General features: G+C 43.4%; 1 protein-coding gene across 1 annotated transcript in view; it reads left to right on the top strand.

Annotated features, from left to right (window-relative positions):
- The first annotated feature begins 7,494 nt into the window (after positions 1 to 7,494).
- Positions 7,495 to 20,644, top strand: part of EPB41L3 (erythrocyte membrane protein band 4.1 like 3) — a 157,755-nt gene continuing 144,605 nt past the window's right edge. The window contains exon 1 of the mRNA XM_084849816.1: positions 7,495 to 7,676. The gene's annotated coding sequence lies outside the window, so the exon portion shown is untranslated. The remainder of the gene's footprint in view (positions 7,677 to 20,644) is intronic.

Here is a 20,644-nt window from a genome sequence, read left to right as displayed (position 1 = left end):
TAAATCCAACCAGTTTCTAGAATACCTTAAAACAAATTGGTGATTACACAAATGAACCAAAGAGTTTAAAAACTGTCATCACAATCATAAGCATATCTACTTTTAAATTTCATTGAAATCCCTTCTTCTTCCGTTCATTTGCTGCCCATAAATGGGTATTCTCCAAGAAGAATAAAGACATGGAACCCGCAGTAGCTTGTGGAACTTGGATCTTGGGAACATGCAAGAGGGCATGACTAAATTTGTGTGCTTTCTGCAGTGCTAATGCAAGGGGCCAGCTTCTCACAAAGCACTCCAATGCTTTGTTAATCACAAACAAGGGTCTGTGATGTTTGTCCCAGAGGGATTCCTTGCTGGCCTGCTATTGGAGCCTATTTACCCTCTTTTTAAGCAGAGGGAAACTTGGCTCTTTGTTGCCCCCCCCATGTCTCTTCACCCTAGATAGTCTGTGCGCTCCTTTTTTCCCCTGTGTCAAAATCACCAGAAGAATGGGATAAAGGTCTTTGCTCTTTGAATCCTCTTTGGGTTTATAGCCCAATGGAAATGTATTACAGCAGTCTCCCCCAGCCTGATGCCCTCTGGATGTGTTGGACTTTGTGGGGAAAACAATCCCACCTATGGGGTTTCTTATTTTTAGCAATGTTTATAGTTCAGGGCCGGAAGATGAGCCCCTCAGGTCGGAAGGTGTCCAGTATGCTACTGGGGAAGAGCAGAGGGTATTTCCAAGTAGCGCCAGAAAGAGTGAAGTGGCTGGGCCAAACCCGAAAGGACACTCAGCTGTGGATGTGTCTGGTGGTGAAAAGAAAATCCGATGCTGTAAAGAACAATATTGTTTAGGAACCTGGAATGTCAGATCAATGAATCAAGGTAAGCTGGAGGTGGTCAAACATGAGATGGCAAGATTGAACGTCGACATCTTGGGAATCAGTGAACTAAAATGGACAGGCATGGGCGAATTTAATTCAGGTGACCATCATATCTACTATTGTGGGCAAGAATCCCTTAGAAGAAATGGAGTAGCACTCATAGTCAACAAAAGGGTGGGAAAAGCAGTACTGGGGTACAATCTTAAAAATGATAGAATGATCTCAGTACGAATCCAAGGCAAACCATTCAACATCACAGTAATTCAAGTCTATGCCCCAACCACTGATGCCGAAGAAGCTGAGGTTGATCGGTTCTATGAAGACCTACAACACCTTCTAGAATTAACACCAAAAAAAGATGTCCTCTTCATCATAGGGGATTGGAATGCTAAAGTAGGAAGTCAAGAAATCACGGGGATAACAGGCAGGCATGGCCTTGGTGTACAAAATGAAGCAGGACAAAAGCTAATAGAGTTTTGCCAAGAGAACATGCTGATCATAGCAAACACTCTTTTCCAACAGCACAAGAGGCGACTCTACACATGGATATCACCAGATGGTCAATATCGAAATCAGATTGATTATGTCCTTTGCAGCCAAAGATGGAGAAGCTCCATACAGTCAGTCAAAACAAGACCTGGAGCTGACTGTGGCTCAGATCATGAGCTGCTTCTTGCAAAATTTCGGCTTAAATTGAAGAACGTAGGGAAAACCACTAAACCGTTCAGGTATGACCTAAATCATATCCCTGATGAATATACAGTGGAGGTGAGGAATAGATTTCAGGGATTAGACCTGATAGACAGAGTGCCTGAGGAACTATGGACGGAGGTCCGTAACATTGTTCAGGAGGCAGCAACGAAATCCATCCCCAAGAAAAAGAAATGCAAGAAAGCCAAGTGGCTGTCCGATGAGGCTTTACAAGTAGCTGAGGAAAGAAGGGAAGCGAAAAGCAAGGGAGAAAGGGGAAGATATATCCAACTGAATGCAGAGTTCCAGAGAATAGCAAGGAGAGACAAGAAGGCCTTCTTAAATGAACAATGCAAAGAAATCGAGGAAAACAACAGAATGGGAAAGACTAGAGATCTCTTCAAGAAAATCGGAGATCTCAAGGGAACGTTTTGTGCAAAGACGGGCATGATAAAGGACAAAGAAGGCAGGGACCTAACAGAAGCAGATGAGATTAAGAAGAGATGGAAAGAATACACAGAAGAACTATACAGGAAAGATCTGAATGTCCCTGATAGCCATGATAGTGCGGTCACTGAACTTGAGCTGGACATCCTAGAGAGTGAAGTCAAGTGGGCGTTAGGAAGCATTAGTAACAACAAAGCTAGCGGAGATGACAGTATTCCAGCCGAGCTATTTAAAATCCTAAAAGATGATGCTGTTAAAGTGCTGCATTCAATATGCCAACAAATCTGGAACACTCAACAGTGGCCACAAGACTGGAAAAGGTCAGTTTACATTCCAATTCCAAAGAAGGGCAACGCCAAAGAGTGTTCAAACTACCGCACAATTGTGCTCATTTCACATGCCAGCAAGGTGATGCTCAAAATCCTACAAGCTAGGCTTCAGCAGTATGCGAACCGAGAACTACTGGAAGTACAAGCTGGGTTTCGAAGAGGCAGAGGAACTAGAGATCAAATCGCCAACATTCGCTGCATCATGGAGAAAGAAAGAGAATTTCAGAAAAACGTCTATTTCTGCTTCATTGACAACGCTAAAGCCTTTGATTGTGTGGATCACAACAAACTCTGGCAAATTCTTAAAGGGATGGGAGTACCAGACCACCTTACCTGTCTCCTGAGAAACCTGTACGAGGGTCAAGAAGCAACAGTAAGAACCAGAGATGGAACAACCGATTGGTTCAAAATTGGGAAAGGAGTACGACAAGGCTGCATATTGTCACCCTGCTTATTTAACTTATATGCAGAGTACATCATGAGAAACGCCAGGTTGGATGAATCACAGGTCGGAATTAAGATTGCCGGGAGAATTATCAACAACCTCCGATATGCAGACGATACCACCCTAATGGCAGAAAGCGAAGAGGATCTCAAGAGCCTCTTGTTGAGGGTGAAAGAGGAGAGTGCAAAAGCTGGTTTGAAACTCAACATTAAAAAAACGAAGATCATGGCATCTGGCCCTATCACTTCCTGGCATATAGAAGGGGAAGAAATGGAAGCAGTGACAGATTTTACTTTCTTGGGCTCCAAGATCACCGCAGACGGTGACTGTAGCCATGAAATTAAAAGACGCTTGCTCCTTGGGAGGAAAGCTATGGCAAACGTAGACAGCACAGTAAGAAGCAGAGACATCACCTTGCCGACAAAGGTCCGTCTAATCAAAGCTATGGTTTTCCCAGTAGTAATGTATGGCTGTGAGAGCTGGACTATAAGGAAGGCTGAGCGCCGAAGAATTGATGCTTTCGAACTGTGGTGCTGGAGAAGACTCTTACAAGTCCCCTGGACTGCAAGGAGGTCAAATCAGTCCATCCTCAAGGAAATCAACCCTGAGTGCTCATTGGAAGGACAGATAATGAAGCCGAAGCTCCAATATTTTGGCCACCTAATGCGAAGAGAAAACTTCCTGGAAAAGACCCTGATGCTGGGAAAGACTGAAGGCAAAAGGAGAAGGGGACGGCAGAGGATGAGATGGCTAGATAGCATCACGGATGCAATGAATATGAACTTGAGCATGCTCTGGGAGAGAGCGCAGGACAGGAAGGCCTGGCGTGCTATGGTCCATGGGGTCACGAAGAGTCGGACACGACTGAACGACTGAACAACAATAGCTCAGGGCCTATGGAATTCCCTGACACAATAACTCAGAGTTCCTCAAGTCAACTCTTTTCTGCAGCCACGAATTCTCTTAGAATACCGAAAACCTGACTGGGAATTATGGGAGTTGCAGTTCAATATACCTGGAAGGCACCAGGCTGGGGGAGGCTATATTACAGGTTGGAGTTCCATTCAGCTGGGTTCTCCATTCTGAGTAGTAATGAACAGACTTAAGATACAGTGAGGGCCAGAAATACTGGAAAAAGGATAACTGGTTTGGCAGTTGGCCTCTGTACACCACCACATCGAAGTTAAAAGGAAACACACCCAGATGGGAGTGAAGTCAGGACTTCCAGCTGTAATTCAAGGGGTTTGACAAAAGTGGGGCACTAACCATTCAGGAAGGACAGCCAGTGGCATACACACACACCCATCGTTGGTGGCTCATAAGTAATGGAACGAATGGCTGGCAAGCAGCTGCATGGCCAGGTGTTGCCTGTTTCCTGGGTACCCCATGACCAATCAAGCAGGTAAAAGACCTGGAGGTGGTTCTGGGCGATACATTTGCATTTGGTAGCTGTTCACTGGAACTCCCAACATGAGGTCCAAAGAGGTGTCCATGCAAGTGAAGGAGGCCATCATTAGGCTGAGGAAACAAAATAAACCCATCAAAGAGATAGCAAAAACATTGGGAGTGGCCAATACAACAGTTTGGAACTTCCTGAAAAAGAAGGAATTAACTGGCAAGCTCAGCAACAGCAAAAGGCCTGGAAGACCATGGAAGACAACTAAAGTGGATGACCGCAAAATTCTGCTCATGGTGAACAGGAACCGTTTCACAACATCTAGCCAGGTCAAGAACGCTCTTGCGGAAGTAGGCATGTCATTGTCAACATCTACAGTCAAGAGACGGCTTTATGAATGTAAATACAGAGGCTTCACAACAAGGTGCAAACCACTGGTAACACTCAAGAACCGAAAGGCCAGATTAGCCTTTGCCAGCAAACACCTAAAAAAGCCTGCCCAGTTCTGGAATAAGATTCTTTGGACTGACAAAACCAAGATTAACTTGTACCAGAATGATGGGAAGAGAACAGTATGGAGAAGGAAAGGGACAGCTCATGATCCAAAGCATACCACATCATCTGTCAAACATGTTGGAGGCAGTGTTATGGCATGGGCATGTATGGCTGCCAATGGAACCACGTCACTGGTGTTTATTGATGACCTGACTGCTGATAAAAGCAGCAGAATGAATTCTGAAGTGTATAGGGCTTACTTTCTGCTCAGATTCAGCCGAATGCCGCCAAACTGATAGGACGCCGCTTCATATTATGGATGGATAAGGACCCAAAACATACAGCAAAAGCTACCCAAGAGTTTCTCAAGGCAAAGAAGTGGGATGTTCTTCAATAGCTAAGTCAGTCACCTGATCTCAACCCAATAGAGCATGCTTTTCACTTCCTGAAGACAAGACTGAACTGAAGGCCGAAAGACCCACAAACAAGCAGCAGCTGAAGGCAGCTGCAGTAAATGCCTGGGAAACCATCTCGAGGGAGGAAACTCAGCATTTGGTCATGTTCATGGGTTCCAGACTTCAGGGAATAATTGACTGCAAAGGATTTTCATCCAGGTATTAAAGGCGATCCTTAAGTTTGAAATGATGTTGGTTTGTTCCACTACTTATGAGCCACCAACAACGGGTGTGTATGCCACTGGCTGTCCTTCCTGAATGGTTAGTGCCCCACTTTTGTCAAACCCCTTAAATTATAGCTGGATGTCCTGACTTCGCTCCCATCTGGGTGTGTTTCCATTCAACTTCAGTGTGGTGGTGTACAGAGGCCAACTGCCAAACCAGTTATCTTTGTTCCAATATTTCTGTCCCTGACTGTATGTCCGACTGGACAGGTACTCTCCAGAGGTAGTACTATTAAGTATGGTGTGAGTGGAAATTAGCTTAGCAAATAGGGTCATCTCTACACCAGCCTAAAATCCTGCATTTAAAATGGGGCTTTCTGCTTCCGTTTTAAATGCAGGATTACGACTCCCTTTTTCACCCACTTCCTTTCCCCCCTCCTTCTCCCCTTATCTGAATCTTCCATTAACTTTCATTGATCTCACTCCTCTTCTTGCTGCTTTTGATGGAGGGAACTCAAGCGTAACACAACGGGGTAATTTCATAGATCATTGTCTGCGATCTATTTAAAAACAAAACAAAGGGCACTGAGTGCAGGAGATGCCCTGCGGGGGTCACAGCGTCATGTAAAGAGCCCGCAAACGTCCATGAGGTAGCAATCTCAATCGCAGGATAAAAGCTCCGTGTGAAGAAAGCCAAGAAGTTCAGTAGTAAATCTTTAAGAACTGGTGCATGCATTTGCTTGTTTTCCTCTTCGCTCCATATACCCTTTGGTATCATGTCTTTTGGACTGTGAGACTGCAGGATCTGTCCTGCTTGCTGTTAATCTTATTAAAAGGGAGGCTTTTCAGCTGAAGAGCAGGGTAAAAATGCCTAAAATAAATAAACTGGACGTATTTCCAGGTAAACCTAGTAAGCTCAAATGGAAAATAAGCCTGCATTTAACAATTCTCTTTTTCATGGACTAATGTCTTTGCCTGCCAGAGCAGTATGATAAACAGGTCTCAAAGTAAAAGATACAAAGAATGGAGATAATCTACATCTACAATGCAGACATAACAAAGAAGGGCATTAAGAAAAGGACCCTGATTATACATGAGTGTTATCTTCAGAGTTTCTTGGAACAGGAAAGACCTTGGAACAGCATAAAAACAGAATTAATACATTAAAATAACATTTTTTCTATGTGCAATGTGTTAGTCTTACAGCTGTCTGCTCTTTTATTGTTCTAGATACTCTTCTCCACAGAATAATGCAGACTTCAGAGATACTCTGAAATCAAGAAACCGCCTTCTGTTGTCTTGAAAATATTTTCTGAGGCCTCCTATTTCTGGACAGAATGAATGCTGAGTGTTCGAAGTGTGCAACAAAGTTCTTTTCAAAACCACTTCTTACTCACCCAATCAAATAATAATCTGCGCCTTCAGTACAGGAATTGTGTAGTGGATTCCTCTCTGCACTCTTACTATCTGTTAAAATGGCTTTGAATTCACCCATAGTAAATCCACAGGTGGAGCTCTGTCAAGCAAGCATTACATTTGTCCAGTCAAAAGCAGAGACTTGGGTTAGGATCTCAGTAAGTGACAATAACAAATTTACATGAAATACATTTCTGGGAAGATAACTGAATGCAAAACAGAGCACCATCGTATGCCTAACCCCACTGACATTCAGTGAGCTTAAAATTCAGCATAGGATCGGATTGTAAGGCTAGAACACTGCATTTAGTAACATTTGACTAAATTCCATAAACTCTTGAATTGGAATGTTGTATGTCTGTCAGGAGTTCATCTCAAACCTTTTAGGCCATGCTGAGACACACTGGTAGTACAGTCCTATACATGTCTACTCAGAAGTAAGCCCAATTGAGTTAAGTGGGACTGACTCACAGGTATAGGATTGCTTCCAGACCTGGAAAAACGTGTTCATTTTGATCAAAATGTTGAAGTGATTTGATTACAGTCATCTAGATATCATAGGGAACAACAACATAACTCAAGGACCTTAAATATACATGCATGTATTTATTTAGGAAATTTGATTCACCTTTCATTTGAAGATTCCTAAGCCAAGAAACAATAGTTAAAGCAGTATCAGGGTTAAAATGTAATCAAAATAGAATTCAGTATCAGTTAACATTGTTAACTGTTATTAACATTGTTTCTCTTCTCTTTGGGGGCTTTTAAAGCTCTGGAATGTGATACCACTATTTGAAGTGGAAACTTGAACTGAAGCTCTCCAAGCCTTCTCCAATCCTACACAACTAAACTAAGCAGGGATATGAAGTCCTGCAGTTCATGGCTAAGCAGTCATCAGTCTTGTCACATTCCAAATGCTACAAAGTTTACAATATAAGTGGAACAGAATCTGATATTGGTAATCCTAAAAGAGGTGGGTGAGTGTAAAGACCTCTTGGGCCTTTTTCTGTTTTTTGTGGATCACTTTTATTTAAATATAAACTGTATAAACCAATGCAAGATGCTGGATGTTTCACTTACTTAGGATACTTTATTACACATAAATCTACTGTCTTTTTTCTGAAGAGCACATATATGTATACATATGAAGCAAGTAAAAAGTAGTCACGCTTTAGTTCTCGTTAATTATTCAGCAGCTTCTACATTGTCTTCGCTCTTCTCAATGAAGATAAAAAGGAGAATAGTAAATGCTTTAAATTGCACCCAACAATTATGTATGTTCAGCTTTTATTTTGTTTTTAGGAAGGCTTCTCCCTGTGGTTAGCATTCAACCTACCTATAAAAGTTTTTCTGTAGTAGCTCCACTGTAGTCGAGAACTTGAATATGTAAATGTAGATATCGGTTTAACAATGCACATATGGATAGCTGTAAACAAATATGAAGCTTATTACATTTTCTGAATGAGTATGTAGCTTTTCTAAGCTTTCCACAAAGAGGTTACATTGAGCAATTAGTGAGCAACAAAAGATCCTTCTATTTTCAAATTATTTGCAGTGAGATTTTACTTTCACTCTGAGAATGTGGTGTCAAAATATAATTTACAACTATCATTTCCTGTAAATTGCATTAGCTTTTAAAACTTATTTTTATTGTAAAATTTCAATGAAAGAAAAGACAGAAAAATGTGGTTACATAGATTTGAATATATCAATTTCAATGCATACATATGAAGTGTGTGTGTGTATGTATGAAAATACAGGTTTCTAAGAAGTATACATAAACTTCAACAAAAGCAGAACAAATATTCAAATAAGTATCCATTAGCAGGTGGCGTCTATACCTATTCAGATGTTGGGAATCCATTGCATTACAGGAGGTGACCATTTATCTTTCCAATGCTGTAATATCAATCTTTTAGCTGTCAGAAGGAAGCAGAGAATCCATTTGTGTTGACCATATGTTAACTTCCAGGAAGCAGGTGAATAATTTAAAAGAGTATGTACATCAGTAAATATTAAGGAGTGCCCCTTAAAACTTACCCGTATAAAGTCCTCCTCACAAAAAGAGGCAACTACTGAGCATTGCCAAAAACATATGCCTAAAAGAAGCATTAGTTAAATTACATGTCCAACCATTAGCCAATTTAGACAAACCCTTATTAAAGAGACATTGTGGGGTCCAACACTGAAAACTGAAACAAATGTTTTTGCTGAATAAGACAGAACCTGAGATCCGTAGATGCATCAGATGCAGATGCCAAGGTGGCAATCCATTGATTAGGCAAAATGGGACAATCCAGTTCCCTATTCCGTTCCTGCTTCAGACCCATATCATATATGTTGTTGTTGTTCAGTCGTTCAGTCGTGTCCGACTCTTCGTGACCCCATGGACCATAGCATGCCAGGCCTTCCTGTCCTGCGCTCTCTCCCAGAGTATGCTCAAGTTCATATTCATTGCATCGGTGATGCTATCTAGCCATCTCATCCTCTGTCGTCCCCTTCTCCTTTTGCCTTCAGTCTTTCCCAGCATCAGGGTCTTTTCCAGAGAGTTTTCTCTTTGCATTAGGTGGCCAAAATATTTGAGCTTCAGCTTCAGTATCTGTCCTTCCAATGAGCAGTCAGGGTTGATTTCCTTTAGGATGGACTGATTTGACCTCCTTGCAGTCCAGGGGACTCGTAAGAGTCTTCTCCAGCACCACAGTTCAAAAGCATCAATTCTTCGGCACTCAGCCTTCCTAATAGTCCAGCTCTCACAGCCATACGTTACTACTGGGAAAACCATAGCTTTGATTAGACGGACCTTTGTCGGCAAGGTGATGTCTCTGCTTCTTACTATGCTGTCTAGGTTTGCCATAGCTTTCCTCCCAAGGAGCAAGCGTCTTTTAATTTCATGGCTACAGTCACCGTCTGCGGTGATCTTGGAGCCCAAGAAAGTAAAATCTGTCACTGCTTCCATTTCTTCCTTCTATATGCCAGGAAGTGATGGGGCCAGATGCCATGATCTTCGTTTTTTAATGTTGAGTTTCAAACCAGCTTTTGCACTCTCCTCTTTCACCCTCAACAAGAGGCTCTTGAGATCCTCTTCGCTTTCTGCCATTAGGGTGGTATCGTCTGCATATCGGAGGTTGTTGATAATTCTCCCGGCAATCTTAATTCCGACCTGTGATTCATCCAACCTGGCGTTTCTCATGATGTACTCTGCATATAAGTTAAATAAGCAGGGTGACAATATGCAGCCTTGTTGTACTCCTTTCCCAATTTTGAACCACTCGGTTGTTCCATGTCTGGTTCTTACTGTTGCTTCTTGACCCTCTTACAGGTTTCTCAGGAGACAGGTAAGGTGGTCTGGTACTCACTTCACTTTAAGAATTTGCCACATTTTGTTGTGATCCACACAATCAAAGGCTTTAGTGTAGTCAATGAAGCAGAAATAGACGTTTTTCTGGAATTCTCTTGCTTTCTGCATGATCCAGCGAACATTGGCGATTTGATCTCTAGTTCCTCTGCCTCTTCGAAACCCACCTACAACACCTTCTAGAACTAACACCAAAAAAAGATGTCCTCTTCATCATAGGGGATTGGAATGCTAAAGTAGGAAGTATATCATATATATTCACCAATAATTATAGACATGTATCATAGACCGATTTGCCTGATCAGCCTGAATTAAGTGCTTCCAATAGCAAGGGAGATGCTGAAGCTGTAAATAGCATTAATTTAGGCTGCAATCCTGTACCTGGCAGTCCCATGATAGTCAATGTGACTTCCTTCTGAGTAGACACGCATAGGATCGCACTATTAGAGTCTGTGCTATCAAGTGAAGTTACTAGAACTGATGCAGCAAAGTTTTTGAAGTCATTAATGGTACTTTACAAGATTTCTATTAAAAAATCCCATAAACCAAAATAAGCCTATAATCTTTTACCAATTTACAGTGAAAATACTTTGTGTGTGTGTGTGTGTGTGTGTGTATAAGATAGATGTGTGTGTGTCTGTCTATGAATATGACACAGTGGGAGAGAAAGAGAGACACACGATGGTATTTATGATCCTGTATTTTATATAGGAAAAAAAAAACACAATGAAGTAGAGAGCAAGTTAACGAAATGCCATTGTTAGTAGTAAACTACAGAGAAGATCTTGCAGGGATTTTAATGAGTAAAAAGGAAGATAAATTCAGGGCTCACCAGATCTTAATCTTAGAACTTTTTCAGTAAAAGGCACATTCCCAGGTGCATTTACCTGGGAATATGTCCCATTAAAGCCAAAGGGACTAACTTGTCAGTAACAATTCGTAACATTCACAGCCTCAGTTTTGAAACATCAGAAACAATATTAAAGACAAAGGTACCTCTGTACATGTCTTCATGTCAAAGCTGACAGTTATCACAGGCAATCTGGTCTCCTGTAGCGTTGGAAAAAAGGGCTTCCATCCACATTTTGGACCATGAAACCACATAGCTTATGAATTTAAGCACTGGCTAAAACACTGCAGGAAAGGTGATCTTAACTGAATTTATTTGTATTTACATGTGGACCTCGTAATGGTAGTGCACACACTCGTAGGCTTGATTTCTGTGATGTGCTGTACTTGGGGCTGCCTGTATATCTAGTTCAGAAACTCCGACTGGTACAAAATAAGGCTGCCAGGTTGGTCTCTGCGACAGCCCATGGAGTCCATATTGTTGTTCAGTCATTAAGTCGTGTCCGACTCTTTGTGACCCCATGGACCATAGCATGCCAGGCCTTCCTGTCCTCCGCTCTCTCCCGGAGTGTGCTCAAGTTCATATTCATTGCATCGGTGATGCTATCTAGCCATCTCATCCTCTGCCGTCCCCTTCTCCTTTTGCCTTCAATCTTTCCCAGCATCAGGGTCTTTTCCAGTGAGTTTTCTCTTCGCATTAGGTGGCCAAAATATTTGAGCTTCAGCTTCAGTATCTGTCCTTCCAATGAGCACTCAGGGTTGATTTCCTTTAGGACTGACCGATTTGACCTCCGTGCAGTCCAGGGGACTCGTAAGAGTCTTCTCCAGCACCACAGTTCGAAAGCATCAATTCTTCAGCACTCAGCCTTCCTTATAGTCCAGCTCTCACAGCCATACGTTACTACTGGGAAAACCATAGCTTTGATTAGACGGACCTTTGTCGGCAAGGTGATGTCTCTGCTTCTTACTGTGCTGTCTAGGTTTGCCATAGCTTTCCCCCCAAGGAGCAAGCGTCTTTTAATTTCATGGCTACAGTCACCGTCTGCAGTGATCTTGGAGCCCAAGAAAATAAAATCTGTCACTGCTTCCATTTCTTCCCCTTCTATATGCCAGGAAGTGATGGGGCCAGATGCCATGATCTTCGCTTTTTTAATGTTGAGTTTCAAACCAGCTTTTGCACTCTCCACTTTCACCCTCAACAAGAGGCTCTTTAGATCCTCTTTGCTTTCTGCCATTAGGGTGGTATCTGAGGTTGTTGATAATACTCCCGGCAATCTTAGTTCCGACCTGTGATTCATCCAACCCGGTGTTTCTAATGATGTACTCTGCATATAAATTAAATAAGCAGGGCGACAATATGCAGCCTTGTCATACTCCTTTCCCAATTTTGAACCAATCGGTTGTTCCATGTCCGGTTCTTACTGTTGCTTCTTGACCCTCGTACAGGTTTCTCAGGAGACAGGTAAGGTGGTCTGGTACTCCCATCTCTTTAAGAATTTGCCACAGTTTGTTGTGATCCACACAATCAAAGGCTTTAGCGTAGTGAATGAAGCAGAAATAGACGTTTTTCTGGAATTCTCTTGCTTTCTCCATGATCTGGCGAATGTTGGCGATTTGATCTCTAGTTCCTCTGCCTCTTCTAAACCCAGCTTGTACTTCTGGTAGTTCTCGGTTCACATACTGCTGAAGCCTAGCTTGTAGGATTTTGAGCATCACCGTGCTTTCATGTGAAATGAGCGCAGTTGTATGGTAGGTTGAACACTCTTTGGCATTGCCCTTCTTTGGAATTGGAATGTAAACTGACCTTTTCCAGTCTTGTGGCCACTGCTGAGTGTTCCAAATTTGTTCACATATTGAGTGCAGCACTTTAACAGCATCATCTTTTAGGATTTTAAATAGCTCAGCTGGAATACTGCCATCTTCGCTAGCTTTGTTGTTAGTAATGCTTCCTAAGGCCCACTTGACTTCACTCTCCACAATGTCCGGCTTGACCACAGTATCATGGCTATCGGGGACATTAAGATCTTTCCTGTATAGTTCTTCTGTGTATTCTTTCCACCTCTTCTTAATTTCATCTACTTCTGTTAGGTCCCTGCCGTCTTTGTCCTTTATCATGCCCGTTTTTGCACAAAACGTTCCCTTGAGATCTCCGATTTTCTTGAAAAGATCTCTAGTCTTTCCCATTCTATGGTTTTCCTCCATTTCTTTGCACTGTTCATTTAAGAAGGCCTTCTTGTCTCTCCTTGCTATTCTCTGGAAATCTGCATTCAGTTGGATATATCTTCCCCTTTCTCCCTTGCTTTTCGCTTCCCTTCTCTCCTCAGCTACTTGTAAAGCCTCATCAGACATCCACTTTGCTTTCTTGCATTTCTTTTTCTTTAGAATGGATTGAGTTGCTGCCTCCTGAACAATGTTACGGACCTCCGTCCATAGTTCCTCAGGCACTCTGTCTATCAGGGCTGATCCCTTAAATCTATTCGTCACCTCCACTGTATATTCATAAGGATATGATGTATGTCATACCTAAATGGTTTAGTGGTTTTCCCTATGTTCTTCAATTTAAGCTGACATTTTGCAATAAGAAGCTCATGATCTGAGCCACAGTCAGCTCCGGGTCTTGTTTTTACTGACTGTATAGAGTAGGGATGTACGAAAGTGACTTACCTTTTCACGGATTCTGTTCATGGTGAGGGGGGAGGTGTTCCATCCCTCCCCCCGGAATCCTCGACGGGGGGGAGGCGATCCGGTCCTCCCCCCCTGGAATCCTCGACGGACGGCTGTGCTCCGCGGCGGCTCCACGGAGCAGCCGGCCAGGCCCAGGCCAGGGCCGGATTTCCGGCCGCGGAGGGCTCTGGGTAACAACAACAACAACAAAAAAGTGTACACAAATGGCAGTGGCTACGGCCGCCGCCATTTGCGTTCCTTATTTTTCGCCGTCTTAGTCTACGTCAATATTTACGTAGACTAAGACAAAGAAAAGAAAGGGGAACGCAAATAGCATAGTGGGCGCTATCTGCGTTCCCCTTTCTTTTCTTCGTCTTAGTCTTCGTAAATATTGACGTAGACTAAGATGGTGAAAAATAAAGAATGCAAATGGTGGCGGCCATAGCCGCCACCATTTGGGTAGGGTACGCGATTGTTTTTTTTAAAACCATTCAGACGTGAATGGCTATGTAAGTCTTTACGTAACCTATCATGTCTATGGGGGGAAAAAAAAGACATGGACTGCAAATGGTGGCGGCGGCAGCCGTTCGGAAGACCAGCTGCCACCACCGCCGCCATCCGGAACATCCGCCCCAGGTAAGTCTCGTCCCGGGGGGGGATCCGCGAGGGGGGGCAGGCCGTTCCGCGATGGATTTTGGGGGGCCGAATGCTCTGGCATTCGGCCTCACCGAGATCCGTTGCGGAATTCTCTGATATCCCTAGTATAGAGCTTCTCCATCTTTGGCTGCAAAGTACATAATCAATCGGATTTCGATATTGACCATCTGGTGATGTCCATGTATAGAGTCGCCTCTTGTGCTGTTGGAAAAGAGTATTTGTTATGATCAGCGTGTTCTCTTGGCAAAACTCTTATTAGCCTGTTATCCTGGTTATTTCTTGACTTCCTACTTTGGCATTCCACTGCCCTATGATGAAAAGGACATCTTTTTTTGGTGTTAGTTCTAGAAGGTGTTGTAGATCTTCTTAGCACCGATCAACCTCAGCTTCTTCGGCCCCAGTGGTTGGGGCATAGACTTGAATTACTGTGATGTTGAATGGTTTGCCTTGGATTTGTACTGAGACTCAAAAACTATTGTTTTTGAGATTGAACCCCGGTTACTGCTTTCGCAGTCTTTTATTGACTATGAGTGCTACTCCATTTCTTCTAAGGGATTCTTGCCCACAGTAGTAGATATAATGGTCACCTGAATTAAATTCGCCCATGCTTGTCCACTGTAGTTCACTGATTCCCAAGATGTCAATGTTCAATCTTGCCATCTCATGTTTGACCACCTCCAGCTTACATTCCAGGTTCCTAAACAATATTGTTCTTTACAGCATCGGACTTTCTTTTCACCACCAGACACATCCAGAGCTGAGTGTCCTTTCGGCTTTGGCCCAGCCGCTTCACTCTTTCTGGCGCTACTTGGAAATTCCCTCTGCTCTTCCGCAGTAGTATATTGGACACCTTCCGACCTGAGGGGCTCATCTTCCGGCATCATCTCTTTGAGCCTTGTGATACGTTCCATGGGGTTTTCTTGGCAGGAATACTGGAGTGGGTTGCCATTTCCTTCTCCAGTTGACCACATTTTGTCAGAACTCTCCGCCGTGACCTGTCCGTCTTGGGTTGCCCTGCACGGCATAGCTTATGGCTTCACTGAGTTACGCAAGCCCCTTCGCCACCACAAGGCAGTGATCCATGAAGGGGGGAGTCCATATTACACTGGCTTTAAAATCTTTACACTGTTCGCTAATTTGTTTCCAGGCAAAATATAAAGTGCTGGTTCTTACCTTTAAGGCCTTACATGGTTTAGGTCCAAGGTACCTTAGGGAATGCCTCTTCACCTATGTCCTAGTCCACCACCTAAGGTCCTCTGAGGGTTATCTGCTGTGGCTGCCTAATGTGAAATTAGCAGCCACACACAAGAGGACCTTTTCTTTCATCACCTCTCATTTGTGGAATGAGCTGCCGGTTGAAGTGCGCCTGCTGACGTCTTTGAACGTTCGTAAGCAGGAATTAAAGACTCCATTATTCCGGCAGGCCTTCCCTTTTTAGAACTCCAGTTCCTCTTTGTTGACTGTTATATACTGTTTTTATGCTGTATTGCTTTTACTATTGAGTTTCTGGTTAAATTGTTTTTATGCATGCTGCCTAGATTACTTTGTATATAGGCGGGTTATAAATTGAATAGATGATGATGATGATGATAATAATAATGGAAGTCCTACTGAGTTCATTGAGGCTCATGCCTGAGTAAATACTGCTGTGTAGGGATTGCAGCCTGATGACACAATCCTATGTATGTCTACTCAGAAGCAAGTCCCATTAAATTCAATGGAACTTAACCCCCAGATAAGTGGGTATAGGATTGCAGCCTGAATAGCTTATTTTTCTATTCTGGTATCTGCTTAGGAGGGTAACTGAGGGAAGTTGATTGAAGTAAGAGTAATATGGAAAATAACAGCCAATTATTATAAGTCTGTGGTACAAATCAATAGCTAATCCTCATCTGGAACATTGTGTTCAGACCAGTGAGTGATCTCATCTTTAAAAAAAAATGCTGATGTGAAGTTCAGAAAAGGAAAACAAAGATGGCAAGATTATTTGTTTATCCCAAAGGAAGATGGGACACTATAATATTATACAAGGGAAGGTAAAGTGAGTGGGCTGCTCTCCCTACCTGAAATAACGAGAACTGGGAACATGCCATGACGTCAACAATAAGGAAGTACTTTATTCTTAGAAGCATACAGGCTAGGATCCGAAAGGACGTATGCAGTGTATTGTGCAGTCCTATACATTGCTGTGCATAGAAGTTCAGGCTGTGACACCAGCCTAGAATTCTTTGCACCAGCAAGTCTAGAAGAATGTTGTCAATCTTTATCATGATTCTGTAAATTTGAAGATACTGTGTATTGGATTGAATGCTGGCCATCTGCCAGTGGAATGGAAACTGCTGGCAAAAGGATTTTCCCTTGCAGCCCCCTGTGCACCCACAAAGCCTGCTCCAAGTTGGGGAACCGCAGGAGCAAATTTGGGGAGCACATGGGGGCCGCAGGCAGGAGAGTAAGGGGAAGTCCCACTGCTTGAGCGAAAGTCCACTCATGTGATATTGGATTTAACCCTCTAAAGTGTTCTGTATGGAGCTGCCCCTGAAAACTAGAAGGCCTTGTTTGGAGACACTGGACAATGCAGTGGTCTGTTTTTTTTTTTAAAGCATCAGTGGGAGCTCACCAGAACATTATTGATCAAAGTACGCAGGAGACACATGGTTAGGGCCTAAAGACTGGGCAAGGCAGAAATCCTCAAAATAATGAATAAAATGTAGAAGTCTAAAGTGAATGAGACATGCATGAGAAGAAGTTTGCTTTTAATAAACTAAAGTGTATGTGGCAAGGGAAAGGAGGGTAAATCTAATCTGGCTGTGTAGAATCTATTGCCAAATATCCTCTTATTGCAAAGCTCCCGTGTTTGTCATTCTTTCTTCTTTTTTTAGTCCAGTTTCTGCTCTCCCAGTTGTTCCTGAGTGGTACATCCATGTGAATTTGCTGTTTTGGCAGAAATTGTTATTATACCCATGTTTTCTTTTAGAAAGGTCAGAGCAGCTTACATGAGACTCAGAGCAGACCATTCAAGTCTATCAATAAGTGACTATGATTTAAAATTAGTATTTTAACTTAAATAGAGTTTAAGTTTATAAAAGCTAGAATCTGTATTCATGAAAGTGATAACATATTCTATCTATGGTAGTAAAGTACACTGAAGCATCAGCATTAATACGTCAGCCAAGAAACTAGTCACATAGCACATGGTTAGGCACATGCTAAGTATCTGCAGGTTCAAGAACAAATAGGTTTGTTGCTGCTGGAGGTGCCTGCAGGTTCTGTGTTGGGGAACCCTGTTCTACTCCATCTATCTCCAGAGGGTATTACTGTAGTCATACATAATTGAGAGTTACCCTTGTATGCAGTGCTACAATGCTGTTTCGGGGCTTCAGAATTGCATATTTGTTGCTTTCGCCTGTCAGAGTATCTAGCCTTTATTTCCCATTCCTAAAAGTGTAGGCAGGAGGAGAAGGCTAGTATTTCCGGATGAAGAAGGTTACCACACTCTGTTGAAGGGGCAAAACACCATGGTTGTGAATGAAGGAACCGGGGATGCTAGTATTTCTGAAAGGAAGTTAATGAGGTCTGTTAAAGGGGCAAAACACCACCCTTGTGGGGTTGTGAATGAAGGAACCAGGGATGAGATTATGAATGACTTAATCAGAGGCTTGTTGTTGTTCAGTCATTAAGTCATGTCCGATTCTTTGTGACCCCATGGACCATAGCACGCCAGGCCTTCCTGTCCTCCACTCTCTCCTGGAGTGTGCTCAAGTTTAATCAGAGGCTACTATTTATGAATGAAAAAGACTAACTAATGTGGTCTGGTGAAGGAGAGAAAAAAGCGGGAAAGGACGCCTGCAGCCAAAAGTGCCTGGGCACGTTTATTCAGAAGTAAGTTTTGCTCCCCCAAGTAAGAAGGAAGTTTTCAAGAGTCTCTGTGAAGCCGCCCCCCCTTCTGTGCATGTTTACCCAGAAGTAAGTTTTGCTCCCCAATAAGAAGTTGAGGAGCTCCCGTGCAGTCTCAGGCAGGGGATTTATAAAGTTCAGCTGGATCCTGGCTTTCCCAGTGGTCATTTACTTGGAAGTAAATGTCACAGGGTCAGTGGGACTTAATCCAGGGTAACTATTATGTTTAGGATTGGGAATAGGAAGGATGAACTGAGATTTGCTTTTCTCAAGGATACAGGATGGGGATTCACCCCAATGCTGGATGAGCAGTATGGGGTAAACTACAGGGCTTAAATCAGCACTTCCAGTAAACTTCCCTGAGCAGGGGAGCATTGACGGGGCAGGGAACAAATCTCTTATTCACCGAGCAGCACATATAGAACTGATGACATTTTTCATGATGAAATTGGCTTTGGCCTGTGAGTGGCACATGAAGCAGCATAATCGGCTCTTCTTGCTTCATGTGCTACTGATGGACCAACGCTGATTTCAGGAAAAAGCGGAGAAAAGCTGAAAACACTTCTCTGTGAATTTCTATGACGATTGGCTCCAGGCATGTAGGACCTGCAGAAGGATGTTTCTATTTTGTTTCTTGCTTGGGGATAGATACACAAGTTGGACTTGCCAGGATATTTCTCCCTCTTCATTTTACTTCAGTGTTGGGTAGGGATGTACGAAAGTGACTTACCTTTTCACGGATTCTGTTCATGGTGGGGGGGAGGCGTTCCGTCCCTCCCACTGGAATCTTCGACAGGGGGGGAGGCGATCCGGTCCTCCCCCCCCCAGAATCCTTGATGGCTGGTTCTGCTCCGCGGCGGCTCCGCAGAGCAGCTGGCCAGGCCAGGGCCGCCTGCAGCCGGATTTCTGGCCACGGTGGCTGCTGGGTAAAAAAAAACAAAAAACCAACGCGTACGCAAATGGTGGCGGCTACGGCCGCCGCCATTTGCGTTCCTTATTTTTCGCCGTCCTAGTCTATGTAAATATTTACGTAGACTATTACAGCAAAAATAAAGGGGAACGCAAATAGCATAGTGGGCGCTATTTGCGTCCCTTTTTGATTTGCCGTAATAGTCTACATAAATATTTACGTAGAGTAAGACGGTGAAAAATAAGGAATGCAAATGGCGGTGGCTGTAGCCGCCGCCATTTGCGTACGCCGTTTTGTTTTTGTTTTTTTAACCGGGATGTGATAGGCTACGTAAGTCTTTACGTAGCCTATCACGTCTCTGTAAAAAACAACAACCCCCAAATGACCAGACTGCAAATGGCGGCGGTGGCAGCCGGTCGGAAGACCAGCTGCCGAAGCCGCTGCACCCACCGCCGCCCAGAACATCCGCACCAGGTAAGTCTTGTTCCAGGGGGGATCCGCGGGGGGGGGGGGGAGGTGGGAGGCCATTCCGCCACAGATTTTGGGGGGCTGAATGCACTGGCATTCGGCCTCACCGAGATCCGTGGCGGAATTCTCTGACAACCCTAGTATTGGGATAGATACAGCCATCATGTAAACTCCTCCACTAGTTCAGTAAAGGAACCTATTTTTTCCTTTGAAAGCATTGTTTGATTACTAGTAAGACAGTTAATTTGAAGACCAAGGGTGATCAAGTCAATACTCCATCTCCTCTCCCAACTGAAACACAAATCCTAAAAGGGCTAAGGAGACTTTCTCTTTCCGTAGCACAAGGATGCAGAACCTCAGGCCCAGAGGTAAACCTAGTCCTCCAGAGGTTCTAACCTGGCCCTCTGAGGTTCCCCAGATGGCCGCACATCTTCCTCAGGCCTCAACTCCTTTCCCCCCCAACCACTGGTCATTTGGTGGGTCCCTGGCTTTTTGTGCATTTTTTATCCCCTACATTCTAAAAGGTTGAAATGTATTTCCTAGGGCTTAGTTACTGGCAATAAGAGCTTTAAACGAAAACAAGCTGGTAATTTTGGTTTTGGGGGCCTTTGGCCCTGTCTGCCATTGCAATGCAGCCTCCAACAGTTTCTCCAAGATGAAATTTGGCCCCAGGGGCATTGTTAATGAGGGGCTCACCTGGGCACGGGCCCCAGATCTTTTTGAGCTGTGCCCTGGATCTTTAGAGCTGTCCTAACTGCCATTTTAAGAAATATTTTTCCATTGACTTGCATTGGAAAACAGAAACAGCCATAACATTTTTAGTTTGTATGCTAAATACATGGAATTTGGAGACCTGGCAGCCCCTATAGAGCTGACTGGGCCTGCCAAAGTTCAGTTAGGTCCAGTGGCTTTTGTGCTAGCCACAGGTAAAATTTCCTTTTCTCAAAGACTAAAACAAAAAGTAAAAACTGTCAAACCACACAGGGGATTTGAGATCCTAATCAGAAGGTGTTAAGGTGACCATTAGGAGATCACTATCCCTAATCTCTGGTGTAGGTTTTTTTTGAGGTGCAAAAAACCTCTCTCCCCTTATTTTTCCGCAGGAACTCTAGCTTCAGTGGTGAGGGAAAGGCACTTAGTACAT

Source organism: Heloderma suspectum, chromosome 4 (genome assembly GCF_057233095.1).
Source record: "Heloderma suspectum isolate Gila_16-S chromosome 4, 16-S_ref, whole genome shotgun sequence".
Lineage (NCBI taxonomy): Eukaryota > Metazoa > Chordata > Lepidosauria > Squamata > Helodermatidae > Heloderma > Heloderma suspectum.
This window is presented reverse-complemented; position numbering and strand designations above follow the sequence as displayed.